The following is an 18,954-nucleotide window of genomic DNA, read 5'->3' on the forward strand; positions in this document are numbered from 1 at the left end:
ATCACTTTAATACCTCGTTCTACTGGTGTGCTTGGCCTCATTGCTTAACCAAAGCATCACTCCAAAAGGGTCTACAGGCATTAAAAAATACTCACGACTGGGATATAGGTCTTTCAGAAGTTGGAATTTCTGGGTGGGATGAATTGGGAGATTGGGATTGACATATATACACTACTATGTATAAAATAGATAACTAATGAGAACCTATAGTATAGCACGTGGACCTCTACTCAATGCTCTGTGGTGACCTAAATGGGAAGGAATATGTATACGTATAACTGATTCACTTTGCTGTACAGCAGAAACCAATACAACATTGTAAAGCAGCTATACTCCAATAAAAATTAACTTAAAAAAAATATTTCCCCTACCCCCAGTCTTGTGGCTGATGCCTGAAATTCCACTATTACAGGCTCCTTTCATCACTTCAAAATATTTGATCACTGTGTAAATAAAAATGCATATTAGAGTAAAAATATTTTAAACAATTATGTATAAAAAATAATTTGGAATTTCTTCTCCAGTCTAATATTTCTATTTTCTGATACTTACAAGAAAAAAGTTCCTAAAGAAGGATTCTGCAGCAATGTATTCAAAGTTTGCCACCTTAGAACTGAACCATAATATGCCTTTCTTCCAAAGGAGGTGTCCAAATGCAGTCTCATTTAGTATCATGGTGTACCTGCCAAATAGGCCGCAGGGAGCGCCAGCCCCATCTGACAAATGGAGGCCTAAGTGTCATTCCAGCCTCTCCCTATGCAGAGAAAACGAGGGGAAGCAGTGACAGCCACATATTCTACTCATTTCTTGAATGTGCATTTGTGAGCTCACATGTCAATGACAGACTCCTTAAGCAGGTTCAGAGTAAACAAATAGAATACATGGGGAATGCCAGTCATTGTGATTCAAAATTTAACCAGTCTCGCGGAGCAACTGCAAAGGGACAAAATGTATGCAAGTAAACACAGTCTAGTTGATCTTGGGACTCACCTGACCCCTCTTGTCCTCTTGGAGTCGTAAATACCTGCCCCGATTGGCAGGTGTCTGCTAGAACAGAGACAGTGCAGAGGGAGAGGAGCCCCAAACACTTAGTCTTTATATGCCCCCCTCTTTCTGTTCAAACATGCTCTTCACTCTGATTGGCTTCTGGTTCTCTCACTGCCCCTTGCCTTTGACGTGTTTTCCACTCAGCAACACTCAAGGTTAATGTCTCCAACTTCCCAAAGCATCTACGCATGTCCTGGGCACACACGTGTATTTCCAGTGACCCAAAATGACAGTTAGTGGGAAGTAGCTTCTTGTAACTCCTTTTCCTGGAGACTTGTCTCTCCTTTGCACTGCTTGTCTTCTAAAATGCTAAGGGAGGTTATCTATTCTTTTCACCCACACAACACGGTTCTGTTTTAGAAGGATGATCAGCATGACTGGCATATCACTGCTAGAAAGAAAACTCAGGTTCCATATTTGAACCCCTAGCTCGTCTTCCAAATCAAGCACCTCCAAAAAATTATGAACCCGTTACTGCTTTTCTCTTTGTCATTCCTACTCAGATTAACAGTATTTTCCTTTCCTAATATGTTTTTCTTCTTTCATTTTTCTTCTTTACAAAGTTTTCTTTATAAAGTTTCTTCTCACAAAGTTGAAGCTATGGGTTATTTTTCTGAAAAAAGAAAAAATCTTTATCCCTAGCTTCACACACCATACTATAGAATGAACTCATGTGATTTCCAAAGAGCAATAACTGGAATAACTTGTTTGTCATTCCATCTTCATTTCTTAACTGAGAAAATGAATATTCAGGTCAAATTCTGTGGTAATGGGAATAAATTCTGTGGTAAAGGGAGTTTCCAAGTTCGTTTCTTAGAATGAAATTTTATTATACCTATTATTGAGTGAAAGCAAAAGAGAAGCTTAGGAATCATTCAGCTATGCGTTGTCTTTGCTCTTATAATGGTATTTGCTGAAAGGGCAGATATCCAATATACCATTTTTGAATTCCATCATGACCATTTCTGGTAACCAGAATGTGACAGCATGATCACCTTCATGTAATTGAATTTTACAGCTTTGGTCTTCACAGTGACTGTGAAAACATTAAAAAAAAAATCATGTGTAATTGAATTTAACTGATTTCTGCCAAATAGATAAATATCAGCTTTCCCTCAAGTCTTTATTTCAGTGAAATTCAATTAGTAATGAGATTTAACATTTCCAACAATAAATTTATAACATACTAAATTTAATCTCTTGAAATCTTGAAACAAACTAACGCATCCCTCCCTCCCCCAATTCCTCTACATGGAGATGTATTGAATGTCCTCTCAGAATTCTCAAATGTTGAGTTATTTTTGATTCAGAACATTTCCACTGGTTGCCCTTGAGTAGACCTGCCATATTATCACATTACCTTTGGAATCTCTTTAGACTGTGACTGACATTCTCAGCAAGGCAACTAGATATGAACACCTTCTCCATCGACTTTTTTTTTTAATAATAAAATGACATCTCCCTTGAGTAACTGGTCACCTTGCAAGGTCTCAATCCATTGAGTTGAGTACATGTGTTACTATTCCAATGAACTATAGGAATTTCTTTTTTTTGCTCAACTTAGAAGTAACAAGAACTTTGTTAACATCTCCCCATATATTTGAGCTGTGAAGTTCACAATATTTTCCTAGAGAATTACATTCCTCAATATTTCTTGTACTTTTTTCCATCCTCCACCCCAATTGTACATATACAAGTACCACCTGCTTTTGGAAAGTTTGCTTTATGCAACTCTGCTTTTACAAAAGACCTACATTAGTACCTGTTTTCCCTAACCAGAAGAAATCCAAAGAGGATTTTCGCTTTTATGAAAAAAGGTACGTAACCATTTCTTTGCTTTATGCCATTTCGGTTTATTAAGGTTTCATAGGAACGCTCTATTTTATGGTAGCAAGGGAAGTGTGTGTGTGTGTGTGTGCGTGTGTGAGTATGTGTGTGTATGCATGCGTGTTCTCATACATCTATAGTTAAAAATATAAGTTCTAAATCAAGTCCCACCTATCTAACTCACAATTTAGACTTTGATAAAATAAATTTTTTTAAAAGGGGTAGAAAGGTATAAATTTCCAGTTATAAAATAAATCAGTTATAAAACTATTATAAAACCAAACTATTGGGTGTAAGATAGGCTACAAGGATGCATTGTACAACACGGGGAATATAGTCAATATTTTGTAATAATTGTAAATGGAGTGTAACCTTTTAAAATTGTATAAAAAGTTGAACATTTTTTAAAAAAGAAGAGGCATCAGTGAGATATATACTTAGAATTATTTAGAAGAATGTTGCTAAGAAAAATTCCAGAAAAAAAGTCATAGGGATGTAATGTACAGCACGGTGACTATAGTTAACAATCCTATATTGTATATTTGGAAGTTGCTAAGAGAGCAGATCTGAAAAGCCCTTACCACAAGGAAAACAATTTTTGTAATTATATATGGAGAATAGCTGGTCACCTTGCAAGGTTAGATGGAGACAGATGTGGTGAGAAGTAGACTTACTGTAGTGATCATTGCTCAATATATACAAATATCAAATCATTATGTTGCACATTTGAAATGAATATAGTGTTATATATCAATTATACCCCAATAAAAATAAAGTTTTCAATAAAAAATGAAAATCTTCATTAAGCTCTTAACACTGCTCTCTGTGGGTACAGGTCAGGGTATGCTATCTTTCATAATAATCTTTTCCATATGGTCTCTCTGAAAAATATCTGTGAAGTCACTTTCTCCTTGTCTTCATCTCCCCATTCCAGGTACCCAAACTAGTCTTCAGAAGTATGTTTAGCTAACAAAGACTTCAAATGTTCTGTCTACGCCCAAGATACCTTCATTTTAATCAAGAATGAGTCTTAGTGAATTTCTAAATAGGAGGTCTCCAGATACCCTTGATGGGGGTAGGGGGGGAACTGGGGTGGAAACACTGCAAGTGCTCTGAAAGGGAGAAAAAAAGAAAAGTGGCAAAATATATATAACTTGTAATTTTAAGGAGCAAAACTGTACCAACTAAAATAGTGTTTTGATACGTTATTTCTAATCTTTACCCTGCAGAGTTGGCAGTATTATTAGCCCCATGTTTACGAATAAGGAAGCTGAAGCTCCCCGTTGTTACGTGCTTTGCCCGGGGCCAGGCAGCAGTGAAGCAGAAGAGCCAGGACTCACACCAGGTCTATGGATGCTCATGCCCACTCACCTGTGCCTGCATATTTTTATTACATTGTCAGAAGGCTTTGGGGAAGGATAAGTGAGAGCTCAAAATCTCCAAGTATCAGCTCCAAGTAATGTGGAATTTGTACAGGAAGAGAGGTTGGACCAGAAAATATATATGGAAAACCTAAAAATGCCCCTCCCTCCATCTTTTTGAAACCCAAGGGAAGTATCAGAGTAAAATAGAATGAACATGGACTTAGAAGTCAGAAGGCACTGGGTCAAATTCAGTTTCTGCCAGTTATTATACTAGCTTGGGTAAAATTACTTACTTCTTTGGTGCCAAGTTCTCTCATAGAAAAAATGAATATGATATTATCTACTCCATCGGCTACAGTGAAGATTAAATGAAATAACTTATGTGAAAGTCTCAAGACGAGTGCCCCACTCATAGCATGATTTTAATAAATGGTCCTTTCTAATCTTTTCATCCACTGTTATAGTTTATTTACAACCTTTAAATAGATGCAAAGGAAGAGGCTTTTAAATCTGTAACAACACATTCTCAGGAGCACTGGACCACAGGTGTACCATCATGCCTAAGAGCATGAATTCTAAATCCTAACTTCTGGTTAATTTCCTGGCTCTACTCTTTAAACGTTGTGTAATCTTAGCACAGTTGCTCAACACTTCTGTGCCTCGGTTTCCTTATCTGCAAAACAGAGTTAATGATGGAACTTACCTTGTGAGATTTTGTGAGGTATGAATTTATTAATGCAAGTGAAGTGCTTATTACAGTGACTGGCATTTAGTAAGTGCTCCATAAATGCTAGCTATAATTATTAACCAAGCAAATAATAGAGTTAGAACACTAATTCTCAACCAGGGGTGATTTTGAGCCCCAGGGAACATTTGGTAATGTTGAAGATTTTTGGTTGTTACAACTCAGCAAGGAAATGGCATCTAGAGGGCAGAGGCCAGGATGCTGCTAAACATTCTAATATACACAAGACAACCCCCATGACAAATAATTATCCAGTCTAAAATATCAACAGTGCCAAGGTTGAGAAATACTGAGCTGAGAAAAATCATCCCTGGTCAACAGAGATCCTGAGATATTTCCCCATGGGGCATAAGAGGTCACGAAGCAAAGATTGCTGGAAAACCAAAAATATCCCTACAGAAACTACAACCCATTTAATATCCAGTAAGCTAACACTGGAAAAAGTAAAAGTAATTATTGACTGTATGGGACTGTAACAGCATGTCTTAGAGTTATTTTAAAATGTTCTTTTAAAAGAGTAATATTCCTCATTAGAATCACTATTCTAAAATTCACTGAATAAGAATTCTGAGAGTGAATGAACAAGGATGCATAAGGGCTTCAGAGACCACACCCTAAAAAATAATGTTGGCAAATTCATCCGGATTCCCTCTGCCAGAGGACCTTGCAAGGAAAATGGTCTGCCAGTAATGGATACTGGGTAGGAAAGAAAGTGGGCACGAATTTTCATGCTCCTTGTTTATATTTTCACCCTCCTCATCCTCGCCCAGATACTTTGTGGGTGATGGGATTAAAGAAAGCTAAATGTGAAGGACTCAGAGCGTCTCTTTTCTCACAGTCTCAACATCTCAGGTGAATTTAGCAGGATCTCTAGCTGGGAGAATTCCTTATCAATCCTCTCTGCGTGTTTCTCTACTTCTCCTCCAGCCTGAGTTGAAGAGGGTATGTTGGCAACTTGAACCAGAAACCAGTAAGCCCAGGGGATGGCTTTTCCTTACCAAAAACAAAAAATAGGCTTCAAAGTCTGAGGAAGAAAATAGGGAGCTCTCCATGAGGAACACACCCTTGGTGCTGACCTTCATTATTTGGGACTTAATGGTTGGTACTCAGGTTACTGGAAAGTTACAGTGAGGTCTCTTTTCCTTCTTCAGTCATTAGCAGGGAGGTATTGCTCAAACACAGAGCACTGTTCCAGTGAACACAAGACACATGAAGAGGTATGACTCCTTTCTCATGCTTGCAAGTGAGATCCACCAGAGAAGGTCATGTGTGTCTAGGATGGACTTAATGATGTCTGCCATATGTCAAGGGAGGACTCTTTGTAGTAGCCTGATTACAGTGGGTTGAATAATGGTGCCCAAATACATCAGGTCCTAATCCCTGGAACCTGTAAATATTACCTTATTTGGAAAAAGGGTCTTTGCAGATATGATCCTCTGCAGGATCTTCAGGTGGGAAGTTTATCTTGGATTATCTGAATGGGCCTTAAATGTAATCATGAGTGTCATTTTTTTCCCTTAAGTATATTGATTTACATTATTATATTAGTTTTAGGTGTACAACATAGTGGTTCACTATTTTTATAGATTATACTGCATGTAAAGTTATTATAAACAATAGCTCTATTTCCCTGTGCTGCACAATATATCCTTGTTGCTTATCCATTTTATACATAGTAGTTTGTATCTCTTAATCCCCTAACCCCATCTTGCCCCTCCCCTCCTCCCTCTCCCCACTGGTAACCACTAGTTTGTTCTCTGTATCTGTGAGTCTGTTTCTCTTCTGTTTTGTTTTATACCTTTGTTTTACTTTTTGGATTCCACATATAAATGATAACAGAGTATCTGTCTTTTTCTTTTTCTGCCTGACTTATTTCACTAAGACTAATACTCCCTAGGTCTATCCACATTGTTGCAAATGGCAGAATTTCATTCTTTTTTATGGCTGAATAATATTCCATTATATATCTATCTCACATCTTCTTTATCCATTCATCTGTTGATGGATACTTATGTTGGTTCCATATCTTGGCTACTGTAAATAATGCTGTTATGAACATTGAGGTGAATATATCTTTTCAAACTAGCGTTTTCATTTTCACAGATGAGTGTTCTTATAAAAGAAAGGCAGAGAAGGATCTGATACACTGGGAAGAGGAGAAGGTCATGTGACCATGAGACAGAGATTGGAAGGATGTGGCCACAAGCCAAGGAATGCTGGCAGCCTCCAGAACTTGGAAGGGTCAAGGAATGGATTCTCCCTTTGAGCCTCTGAAGCAAGTGCAGCCCTTGATTACTGTCCAGTGAAAAGGATTTTGGACTTCTGGCTTCAAGAACTGTGAGACAATACATTTCTGTTGTTTTAAGCCACTGGTTTGTGGTAATTCGTTTCAGCAACAACAGGAAACGAATATACTCGTCATGACTGTGGATTCTCTTCTCACAGACCTCTATTAGCCTAACCTAAGGGAAAGAGGAGGTGGAAGAAAAAGAAAAATTAAGAAACAGAATGCAAGCAAGAGATAAAGGAAGAGGAGGAGGAGGAGAAGAAAGAAGAATCAGGAAAAAAGTGGAGGAGAAATAACTCACTGAATGGTACAGGTCATGTGTGAATCATATTGGGGAGAAGTTCACATAGCCCCTAAAGTCCACTTCTATCAGTGTGGTGGGTATTAAGGCTATGCCCAGGCCTGGGTCAGAAGAGGAATTTGTCTTTAAAACTTCTTATGATTCATCCAATAGTTGTAATGTAGCTTACTGAATTTTTTCTCATCGAGGTCACCAATGATCTCCTTTTGGTTAAAAAGCAGTAACCCCCTAGTCATCAAGTTCTTTAACCTGACATGCCAACACTATATATCCTTCAAGATCCTGCTCATAACCCACTTCCTCTACAAAACCTCCCTTGACCTGTGTTATTTTTCTGAATTCCTATTATACTCACAGGAAGTATGTCTGTTATTATTTCTGCCCCTCTAAAAAGAGGCCAGAACTGCTTACTGCTAAACATCCCAAAATGTATAAAATGCCCCCTACAGCAAAGAATTATATTTTTATCCCCCTTCAGCAATTTTCACAGGGCTGGTCTGTAAGAGTCCTGTGGTGACTGACTATCGCTACTTTGAGTCCAGCAATACAGATAGTCTCATCTCTTTCATTTCTACCTATTTATTGTATTGATGATCGATACATATGGTGATCGATATTAGAATTATGTCCCTGTGGCATGCTAGGTCTAAATCATAAAAAAATACATTGACAAAATTCACTGTCTTGCTGGTTAAGAAAATCTACTCATATATTTCAGAAAGTTTTCCAACTAGAAGAGTTGAGGCCAGAAAGCATTTCTCATTCATCCTAATTTAACCCCAAAATGCAATTAATGGCAACCCCTCAAGTCTTTAATATTCAAAGCATCTGAAGATTTACTTTATTATTAGAAGAGTTACAGGTTTGTCCTAAAATACACCTGCTTTCTGGTATTTATTTCCCAATATGTGGCAAGTCTCATATAATGGAAGCTTATTTTTTAATTGATATATGCTCCTGGCTTAGCATTTCCAAAAGGAAAAGTTTTCATTCTGGGGCCTATTTATACTTTTAGTATTGCTCATTTGCATCCAGTGTAACTGAAATTGAAGCTCAGTTCAGGAAACTATCCCACGGTAAGTGATCAGATAATTGCCCACATGCAAACCATTATGCACACACATGGCTAAAGAATCTAGTCAAGGATATACAACTGTTTGTGAGCAGTCCTCGTGATTTCACTTTTTTATTTTTTAAGCATAAAAATACCAAAGGCACATTGTGGCATTCCCATCACATAAAAGCAGTGAATATAAACCACATCATACAATTAAGAATCACAAACACACAGAGAATGGTAATAAATTAAGTAAAACAACTGAACTAATTAACATACTTCCAAAACAGAAAACCAAGACTTAAAACATTATATACCTTAGTGAAATAACAGCTGCTCTTATTACAAACCATATATTCCATTAGTGTGGTATTTTGTAATTTATTGCCTTTCCCACCTTGGAAAAATTATGTTACAGTTATAAGGCCATATTAACATTTTTTGGCCTTCTATAAGTAACAGCTTTTGAAACTGGACATGCAGCTATACATTAAGTCAGTTGCCTGAAAAAAAGCTTTCTTTCTTTTTTTTTTTAGCTCTTTCAGAATGCTCCAAAAGAATGATTCAGCGAAATCATAAAAAGATTAATTCATAATAATGAAATGATGAACTTCATAAAATATAAATGCCCTTCCCACCTAATGTGTTACCTATGTATCTAAAGCATGATGCAGTCACAACATCCACATTTACCAGATTTCTATTCTGATGACCTTAGTTAGTCTGGAATAATGATGAGGATCAAAAGGCCCACACACCCTGGAAAGCTTAGAGGGTTTTAGGTAGGGAAAATGGTTCTTGACTAGGCTGGTATTACTAGGTTCCTTTTTTCAACTTTCCAAAGAGAATCCTACAGGTTGTACTCTGTTTTCCTGTTTGCTCATGATAAAATGCTTAGTATTCTATTACCACTTTCTGACACTCAAACTTCACTCTGCCCCTGAAAAAGGAAAATCATTTTCTTCAACCAGGGCCTTCTTCCTTGCATTAATATTAATATCCCATGAGAATATTAGCTCTGGAGGAAAGAATGTGGTGGCAAAATTCCATATTTTCTCATGAAATTCACTCCCAACTTCCACTCACACATTAATAGGACGGTCAGGAGAAAAGCTCGCCATTCCCCCCGGCCTCTCTTCACACTTCCCCTCGGCTTCTTCTGACACCCACTCTGTTTTTATTTTTCTTTCCTACTGAACCAGAAGCCACTTTTATTAGTAGAGGCTCTTCTTTAGGCAGAGTATATTTTGTATTTATTAGAGCAAACAAGGATTTAAGTTTAAAAAAATTGGTTGGCACTGGCTAGAGTATAGAGACAGAAAATGGAGTCTGCTTAGTCCCCTAGGCTCTAACCCCACCTGACGGCTCTTCCTCCCCTCTCTTGGGCTGCGGGAAGGATGTATCAAAACCTAATGTATTATCAAGCCTTAGTAATATTTAAGCAAGGTCAGTGGAGTTGGCAGCTGTTGCCTCTCTTTTTTTTTTTTTCCTAGAAATGCTATTTAAAAGACTTTCTGGAAAAAAAGAAACCCCTTAATGCCATTAATTCTTCTGCATTTTAAACATCTGAATTTTGCATTTTAAAATAAAAATCATTAAAGTGGCTCTTTGCAAATGTGGCCGAGTGACAAAATACATGCATTCAAATGTGGGCTCCATACTTATGAATGTATGATTTTGAATAAGTTATTCAACCTCTCTGTGTCTCAATTTCCTCATGTGAGATATATTTCTGAATGAAAATGATAAATACCAACCTCATAGGCTTTTGAGTTAAACTATGGAAAGTATTTCAGCATAGAGTTGGCACTCAAGAAATATTTGATGAATTTATACAATCTAACAGAATAAATATGCTAATTATAGAATCCAAATACTTTCACCTCTGATTGTTGTATAGTTTGAGTGATCTGTTGCTGTTTAGTAAAAGGAGACAAGAATCTGAGCTCACTGGAGAATTTTACAGATTGAGGGGATCAGGCCTAGATGTTAAAGAACAGTTAGAAACTTTTATGGAGAATCAATGTGTGCCATGTTCTGAGCCTGGCACTTTTCGTAGACATTACACATAAGTCTCTAAACAGTTCTTCTGAAGGAGACACAATTAGTTCCACTGAGCAGATGAGATAAATGAGCTCAGAAATGTTAACTACCCCAAATCACACTTACCCCAGCTCGTAAGTCAGTGGTAGAGGTAGGATTCTAATCCTACACCATTTTAAAACCAAATATAACATGGAAAAAGGAGGAAGGCAGACTGTGCAAGTAAAATGATTTTATGAAAATGTCATTATTGAAGAGCTCACTGACAAGGTTTGTTTATAATCCAAATATGGTTTGGTATCTGTCAGAATTAGCTTCAAGGTAGAGACTCAGCCTACACACTGTTCAGTTTTAATCCAGTGAAGAATGAATGCCATTGTGTTTTTCAACAGCAGACTCACAGACCATCAGAGATAGAAAGCGACCCAGAAGACCATTTAGTCCAACCTCCTCCGTTAACACCTAAGAGACACAAGAGGTGCAATGGCCGGCCCAATGTCATACAGGTGATTAGTGGTTGAAGTAGCCAGGATTCTTCTGGACCCAACGCTCCTCCCCTTGTAGCATGCAGGATAGCCAACTGGGACACCATGGTTTTAAATCCATCCATTTAGATGCATGTAAATTCTAGTTCATTTTAAATACCCCAACTCCTACTTTAGCACTTAAACCTAAAAAGAATATTAGAGTGATTCTTAAAATTATTTCGGAAGATATAATAAATAATGAGAATATTCTCTAGTGAAAATAAGCTTCTATGATCTAGAATCTTCTTTTTAAAAACTGACTAAAATTCTGGGATTGTTGTATTTTATCAAACAACAACAGGGCTTCCCTGGTGGTGCAGTGGTTGAGAATCTGCCTGCCAGTGCAAGGGACATGGGTTCAAGCCCTGGTCTGGGAAGATCCCACATGCTGCAGAGCAACTAGGCCCGTGAGCCACAACTACTGAGCCTGCGCGTCTGGAGCCTGTGCTCCGCAACAAGAGAGGCCGCGACAGTGAAAGGCCCGCGCACCACGATGAAGAGCGGCCCCAGCTCGCCGCAACTAGAGAAAGCCCGCACACAGAAACGAAGACCCAACACAGCCAAAAATAAATAAATAAATTTATTTTAAAAAAAAAACAAAAAAACCCACAAGAACAAAAATTAAATATTGTCTGGGTAGAAGAGCCCTTTAACGGAAAGTATTGCTCTTTATACAGAGAGGAATTAAAAAGATCTTTAACTTTTTGTTGTTGTTGCTGTACTGCATTCATTCACCAAATGTTTACTGAACATCAAACAGCTATGACAGCAGGAGTTCTACTTTTCTTGCATATTTCACAGCACTCATTACAGTGCTGGGCTTTTGGCAGTCATTGATTAATTGGCGGTACTTTATCCTATGTTCAGTATATTAAATGACTTCAGGACAAAAGTCATTGAGGTTATGAGAGCTACTATTTATATCCTCCTACAGAGGTGAAGGAAGGACACAGCTCTTGACTATTCCAATGCTTGTGTTGCCCCGAACCATGCAGCATGATATGCACTTTCTTAGTTATAATATCTTCAGTAAAGTCCAATGTTTTACATGTGCATGTACTGTCTCTTAGGCTGGCAACCATCAGGCTATGTGATGGTAGCCATACTGAAAAAAACTGCACTATCTAATTATGTCATAGTACACAGTTCTATCATAGGGCCAAGCTTTGTTAATGCAGGTTATAAAAGACAGATGATAAGCACATTATCCATTGCTTCAGCAATAGTGCATTATTACAAACATAAGAAGAAAGCTAAAAATGCCAGATCTTGGGAAGATCAAACTTTTGACCTAAACTTCAAAATATGCAAAACATTACTTTGGTAGGAAGGGTTTTGGATTGCAATAGCAATGTGGAGAGAAAGGAAGTACTGAAGGTAAAGACAAAGAAGGATGGAAGTACACAATTCTAAGTGATTTTTACGGCAGACACTTAGCCAGGTCAGCAAATAAACTGTTAACTGACAAGCAGTTGTCATATGAACTAACTGAGTTTCTCAAGCCAAACATCCTGAAATAAAGGAATGCTGGTGGGCTGAATAAGCAACGAAACCACAATTAGCCACAAATTCGCTGGATATGGGCAGGTCTCTATAAGGCCTAGCAAAGATTTACCTGCCTTATTGTGAAAAGGGTGAAGCATCTTCCTGCAGATGATACTGAAAAGTCAACAATCATGGAGCAATTGATCTTAATTCATCACATGGGTCTCTCCACTTTCCCTAAAGTACCGTACAGCAAAATTAACTTGGGATTTAAAGGACTGACGTTACAATCTCAAGGATTTTGTTCTACATTATCCTTCCAGTGGAAAAGTTCTGGCAAACTATGTAATGATGATAGGAATCTCTACAAAAATCCACAAATATCATGGCAACACATACTCAGGCCTCAGTTATACACTTATGGAAACACAAAAGATGGTGCATGCAATGATAACACAGATACTTAACGGATATCCATTATGGAAAATTCAGCACATTTCATGCTCAGTAAATTAGTTATTAATATTGGTGACGTAAGGGTGTTATCTGATTGGTGTGGTTTTCCTGCCATCATGGCACTGAAGGCATAATTTAAACCGTTAAGTGGAAATTCCAAGAACACTATGATTTGAATTCTCATGAATACAATCAGGCAACTGGTTTGTTAAGTGATGAAAGACTCTGCAAATCTGGCTACCAAGATCAGTTAATAAACACCATTTGCTCACTGTAGTAGGGAAAGATGGTTGACAGCGTAGGTGTGGTTAGTTCAGTTATCAAATGTATTCGGAAGACTGAAAATATGCCATGCACTGTGCTAGAAAAAACACGATGCCTTTATTTAAAGAGCTTACTGTCTAGTGAAGCATCTTGTAATTTAGAAATATAGTAATTATATTTAGAGCATATATACATAAATCATCAATTAAAGATGCTTTCTAGGTACCATTGATTGCATTCAGCAATTTTCTACATAGATTTCAAAGATTCTGATTCTCAATACAATAATGATTGAAAGAGGTAAGAAGATGTCCAATCTATGATGATATCAAAACTATAATAAAAACCTAACTCTTGGTTCCTATTACACACATTTTTCTATATGCCAGACCTTTGGCTCATAATTATAAAAATGTATATTAAACTGGTGATGATTTACTTTGGTCTGACCTTCCCAAGTCCTACCTGGATTTCAAATATTAATAAATGTCTCTTCACACAAGTTATGGGTAACTTGGGAATTAGCTCCCATGATGCTACCAGCAAAAGGTAAGTAATTCTGTTGGTAACAGTATTACTTTTGTAAAATTGATCAAACATTTGTATAAAGTTATGGTGTTGAGACCAGTACCAAAATAAATATGGATCTTAGTCTGGTGTTTGTCACTTTGATGAGCATATATCATATTAGGAAAGTTTGTAGGTTTCAAATGTGTTGTCTGCACATGTGGAAGGACAAAGAAGATTCCTTACACATCCATGCTTTCAATATATAACACCCGAGTTACAAGACACCAGACGATTTTAAGTTTTTCTTCTTTAGATGCCTACTTTGTTTCCAGTTCACTTATAATCACTCTCTGAGAGGAGCAATAAACACTAAATATTTAAGGATAATGAAAATTTAGCCTGAACATCTACTTGCATGAACATCACATGGGAAAGTTCTTTCTTTAGCTGCTCTGTGGTACCAGTGTCTGTGACCGTAAGTCCCACTGAGAAATATAGAGTCCCAAAGGGCAAAATTAAGGGTAGAGAACATCTGACCTCAATCATGGGCGTCAGGATAAGAAATGCATAACACATGGTCACAACTCAAAAGCAGTGATCTCGAGGTTACCGCAGAGGATGGCAGCTGTTCAGTTGGACATCTGGATCTCTGTGGCTCCAGAAATGGATTGTTCTCACATGAGATCTGTGTATGAGAAGCTCAGCCTGTCTTCAGTAACAATTCTAACAATTTGAATGAAAGCTTCATGTAGTGCCCAACAAATAATAAATTTTCACATATACACAATATCCTTGTTTCTGGAAAGTAAATGTTGCCCAGAAGCAAAATATTAAAATTAGAAGGATCACTTTGGGGTTGTATGGCTGTGTCCAAACTGATCCTTCACCTTTAGTGTTTACACTCAAAAGATTATCAAGGGTAATGTAAGGGTTTTTACATACTGTCTTCCTGTATTATTTGACACTATCTGAATATATATAACTTTTTGCTTACTTTTCAAAAGTTCAGTTTCATTCTAAGAGCAATTATCAGCAAAAGGGGCATGAAAGGTTAGCACATGCAAGTCTAGTTTAGTATGCAAGTCTAGCTGTATCAATTTCAAACTGTGTATAACTATTCTAATTGGTGAGCAGGAATTAAGAAGTATGATCATATTTAAACATACATGTCCAGCTAATCAACTTTATCAGTGCACTAAGCGAAGAAATTATACTTAAATTCTTTACAATTACAAGGTTAAGATTGGTAATACGTACAGAAGACCTTTTTTTTAGCCAATTAAACAAGACATAATAGATTCACACTAATTAATAATGATGTAGAAATGGATAGACAATTGAATTAATGGAAATGATGCTTTCTTGGGTGGAAGGTCACTAGTCCTGAGTAACTTATGAACCTAAATATGTGGTTGGCACAGTCCCCATTCAACAGTGGGAAGATTTTCCAAGGCATATAGCAGCAGGTGTAATAAAATGCATCTGTTTTTATAAAAAATTATCTATATAACCACTTGGTACAAATTTCAAACCATAAAATAACTGAAGACACTTTAAACACAGTTGAGGGGTTACGCTATTTGCTCAACTTACTTGGTTTTGTTATTTATGCAAGACCTGTACATTTCAGTACTTTTCTTGCTGCAGTTGGCTAGCTGGAGGTGGGGGGCTCCTTAGCAAAGACTCTGAAGGGGCCTGTCACAGTGTAGTTGCTCCAGAAACAAGCACTCTTCCAAAAAATACACTTTCTTTGATGTATGGCATAGTGTAATATTTAAATCAAGTGTTCAGAAACTGAAAGAAGTTCCTGAAAAGATTTAGTTAAGATACATTAGAATTGGAAAATTCTGAATAGCTTTTGATTTAGTCCATTCCTAAGTAAATAAGGGGAAGAGGAAGCAACTTAATTTCAAACAGTTCAAATTATCAGTGATACAAAATGGAGGGTACAAGATGTAAGGTAAAAGGCCAAGACAAATTATATACGGCCATTAATTATCAGAGGACAACGAGATGGAATGACATGATAAATCCCTGATCTCAGTTGTAGACAGTGAGGAAAAGTTGGAAGAGACTTAAATGTTCAACAGTCATTAAATCAAAATCTTTCTTAAGGTGACAGTGTCAGAGGCTGGAAATGTTACTCTGAAACACAGTGGATGCCTGTGAGCCACTGGCACAGACGGGAAAAACTGAAATCCCACGTGAAATGATCATGCAGAACTAATGCCCCAAATCGGATTGCTCCCAAGTTCCTCGGAGGGAAGGAAACAGGATAAAAATTCAGCCCTGACGAAGTTCACACCCTTTTGATAATCAGATACTAGCTTGCACTTCAAACCAGAGAGAAGAGCTACACCTGTAGGTCCTGATTTAACTGGATGCCTTCATAACAATCTTGGTGAATGGTTGAAGGGTTCTGGTTAATGGAAGCCTGCTAGGAGAAGCAGGTGGAGAAGTGACCTCTAATAGTAAATCAAGCATGTTTGGAAGCTGCTTTATGTCCTTAACCTGGGTGACCCTCAGGCCTGGAGTCACAGTTTGGATACCTGGGAGAATATATATTATTAGAAACCAAATAACCCTTGCACAACACCTGGAAAAGAATTTTTTTTTTTTTTTGGTTTTGGGATAGAGACTAAAACTCAGAGAAGGCTATAATCAAATGAACCTTTAAGGCATGGCTCTTGAACTCCAGCATTCACCAGAATCACCTAGAAGACTTGTTAGAGCACAGATTGCTGGCCCCATCCCCAGGGTTTCTGAATCCCTTGGTCTGGAGATGGTCGGAGAACCTGTAGTTCTAACAAGCTCTCAGGAGCTGTTGGGGCGCTGGTACTGCAGGTCTGGGGACCACACTTTGAAAACCAGTGCTTTAAGGAATACCGAATAAAAGGATATGTATCTTCCTCACAGAAAACTATGATTTGTCCTCAATGGAATCTAATCAGAAGGGTTACATGCAGTTAAAATTAAAAAATGAGCAATGACCACTACCGTTAATTTGGAACAGTCAAACTAACCTCACAAAAGCCTTCTCCAATGGAAAAAGTAGGAAACTCTTTCCACGGTACACACTGGCTTTACTGGCTGTGGTCTCAGTCAAAGCACAGAATGAACCTTGGCCAGCAGCATGAGGTCTCTCAAGCTTGCAGCTGTTGGGAGGAGGCTGCTCTGCCAGTGACTCTGGGCAGGAAGTTCCTCGTTAGAACTGATGCTTCTCTTTTATTCAGCTCAGAGGGAAAAGAAGAAAAAGAGGCAAGAGCCTCTAGGCTTCTCCAAACTTCTTTTAACTATCTGACCTCCCCAAAGCCACCATGTAAGATGGTGGCTTTGCTGCCATGGCTGCTTGACTTGTGGTAACTGGCAGCTCGAGGTTCAGGGTGATGCTAAGCCATAAATCACACCTATATCTTCACTCATGGTGGGCTGACAGCATAAATAAAATGAAAATCCAAAATGACAGACAAGCACAGGGCACTGAGACCGAAAAATATCTGAAATAAGGCCACTTTGCACCTGATCCAAACTGCCAGGCAGCAGTCCATAAAGAACATTAAGCAATAGTGTAACTTTCATGAGAAATAGCGCACATCAAGTTCAACGGGACTTCTCACAATGCTGCTTTCCAGGACCCTGCGTCAGATAAAGAATGGAGCACTCCCGCAGTTTTTTCTTTCAAATAAACAGTTTAAAATGTATGTTGTTGATGACAACACAGCTTCCGTGTTCATATCCTTTTACGGAACGCCTGCCATTCTTCATTCCCTTATTCCACCAAGGGCTCAGCAATAACGGGCAAACAAAATCTAAACTAGCATTACCACTACCCTAGGGATACCACTGAATGAGAGTTACGCAGTATGATCTGATAATAGCTGGCTTCAAGAGCTGAAAAGGAAAACAATGTCTTGTAAAGGGGATATACTAGACATTTAGATTTTAAATCCTATGTGCAACATGACACACAGTTTGGGAATTGCTCTTTTGGCTTTAGGGTAAAAAAAAGTGATAGAAATAGGCTATGATATATGAAATACATTTAAATACTGCTTTAAAATATAGCTGTGCATCATCACACAAGGATGAAGAGAAACAATCTTGTTTTACCAAGAGAAGCCTTTCGTACCTGGTTAACAGACCAGCCCACATCATTAGAAAAAAACGTAAGCGTTTCATGTGTTAATCTCACTAGCTCTTTATGGTGCCATTATCCTGATGTCTTGCAAGGCATGCACAGGACAAGCGAGCATGACTCCAGTCCACAGGCTTGCCCAAGTCAAGGACATAAAGCTCCTTCCAAAGGTCCTTGAGGAAATGACTATGGATCCCGGGGAAAGAAATGCGAGACAGTGGGAGGGAAAAATATTTCCAATTGAAATATAGCATGTCAAGAACAAAGAGAGGCTGCCTCATGTGTCAAAGAATATAACGTGGATTTAGCCTTTCTTCAAAGTTTGATAACTTTTTATGGGACACTGTGAATAAAACTGATATTTTTAGTAAAAAAAAAAAAAAAGAATAGAGAGGTGCACTATAATGAAGTACAAATTTTCACACTACTGGCCAAGTTTTTTTCTTTTAAAAGCCAGTTGAACTCTCCGTGGCTTCAAATGATTCAGAAATCCACCTGACTCGAAATTGAAACATTTGTAAGGAAAAACAAAAGGAAACTAATTTGATGGAGAAAACCTGATACTTAAAACATTAGACGTGTCCTGTCGTCACAGGAAAAGCCCATAAACAATCCCCAGGAAATAAAAATAGAATCCGGGTAATAAAGTCTAACCTTTTTTCCGCGTGGCGCTTAGTCTAGTTCCACTGGCCCACAAGGTGCCGCTCGCAGAGGCCTCCAATCCGGCGTTTCAGACCAGAGCTCCCCGGGAGAAACGCCTGCCCCGACACCTCAGCTCAGCGGACTGTGTGGAAAACGGCTGCTCACGACCCTGCGATTCAAGATGGCGGATGCGGGCCGTGCGCAGAGACTCTGCGCCCGGCACTGTGATCCGGGGCCTGAGCAGCGCAGCTGCACCTGCCTTGC

This window comes from Aethalodelphis obliquidens, unplaced genomic scaffold, assembly GCF_003676395.1.
Source record: "Aethalodelphis obliquidens isolate GAN/ISIS:26980383/991018 unplaced genomic scaffold, ASM367639v1 scaffold21, whole genome shotgun sequence".
Classification (NCBI taxonomy): Eukaryota; Metazoa; Chordata; class Mammalia; order Artiodactyla; family Delphinidae; genus Aethalodelphis; species Aethalodelphis obliquidens.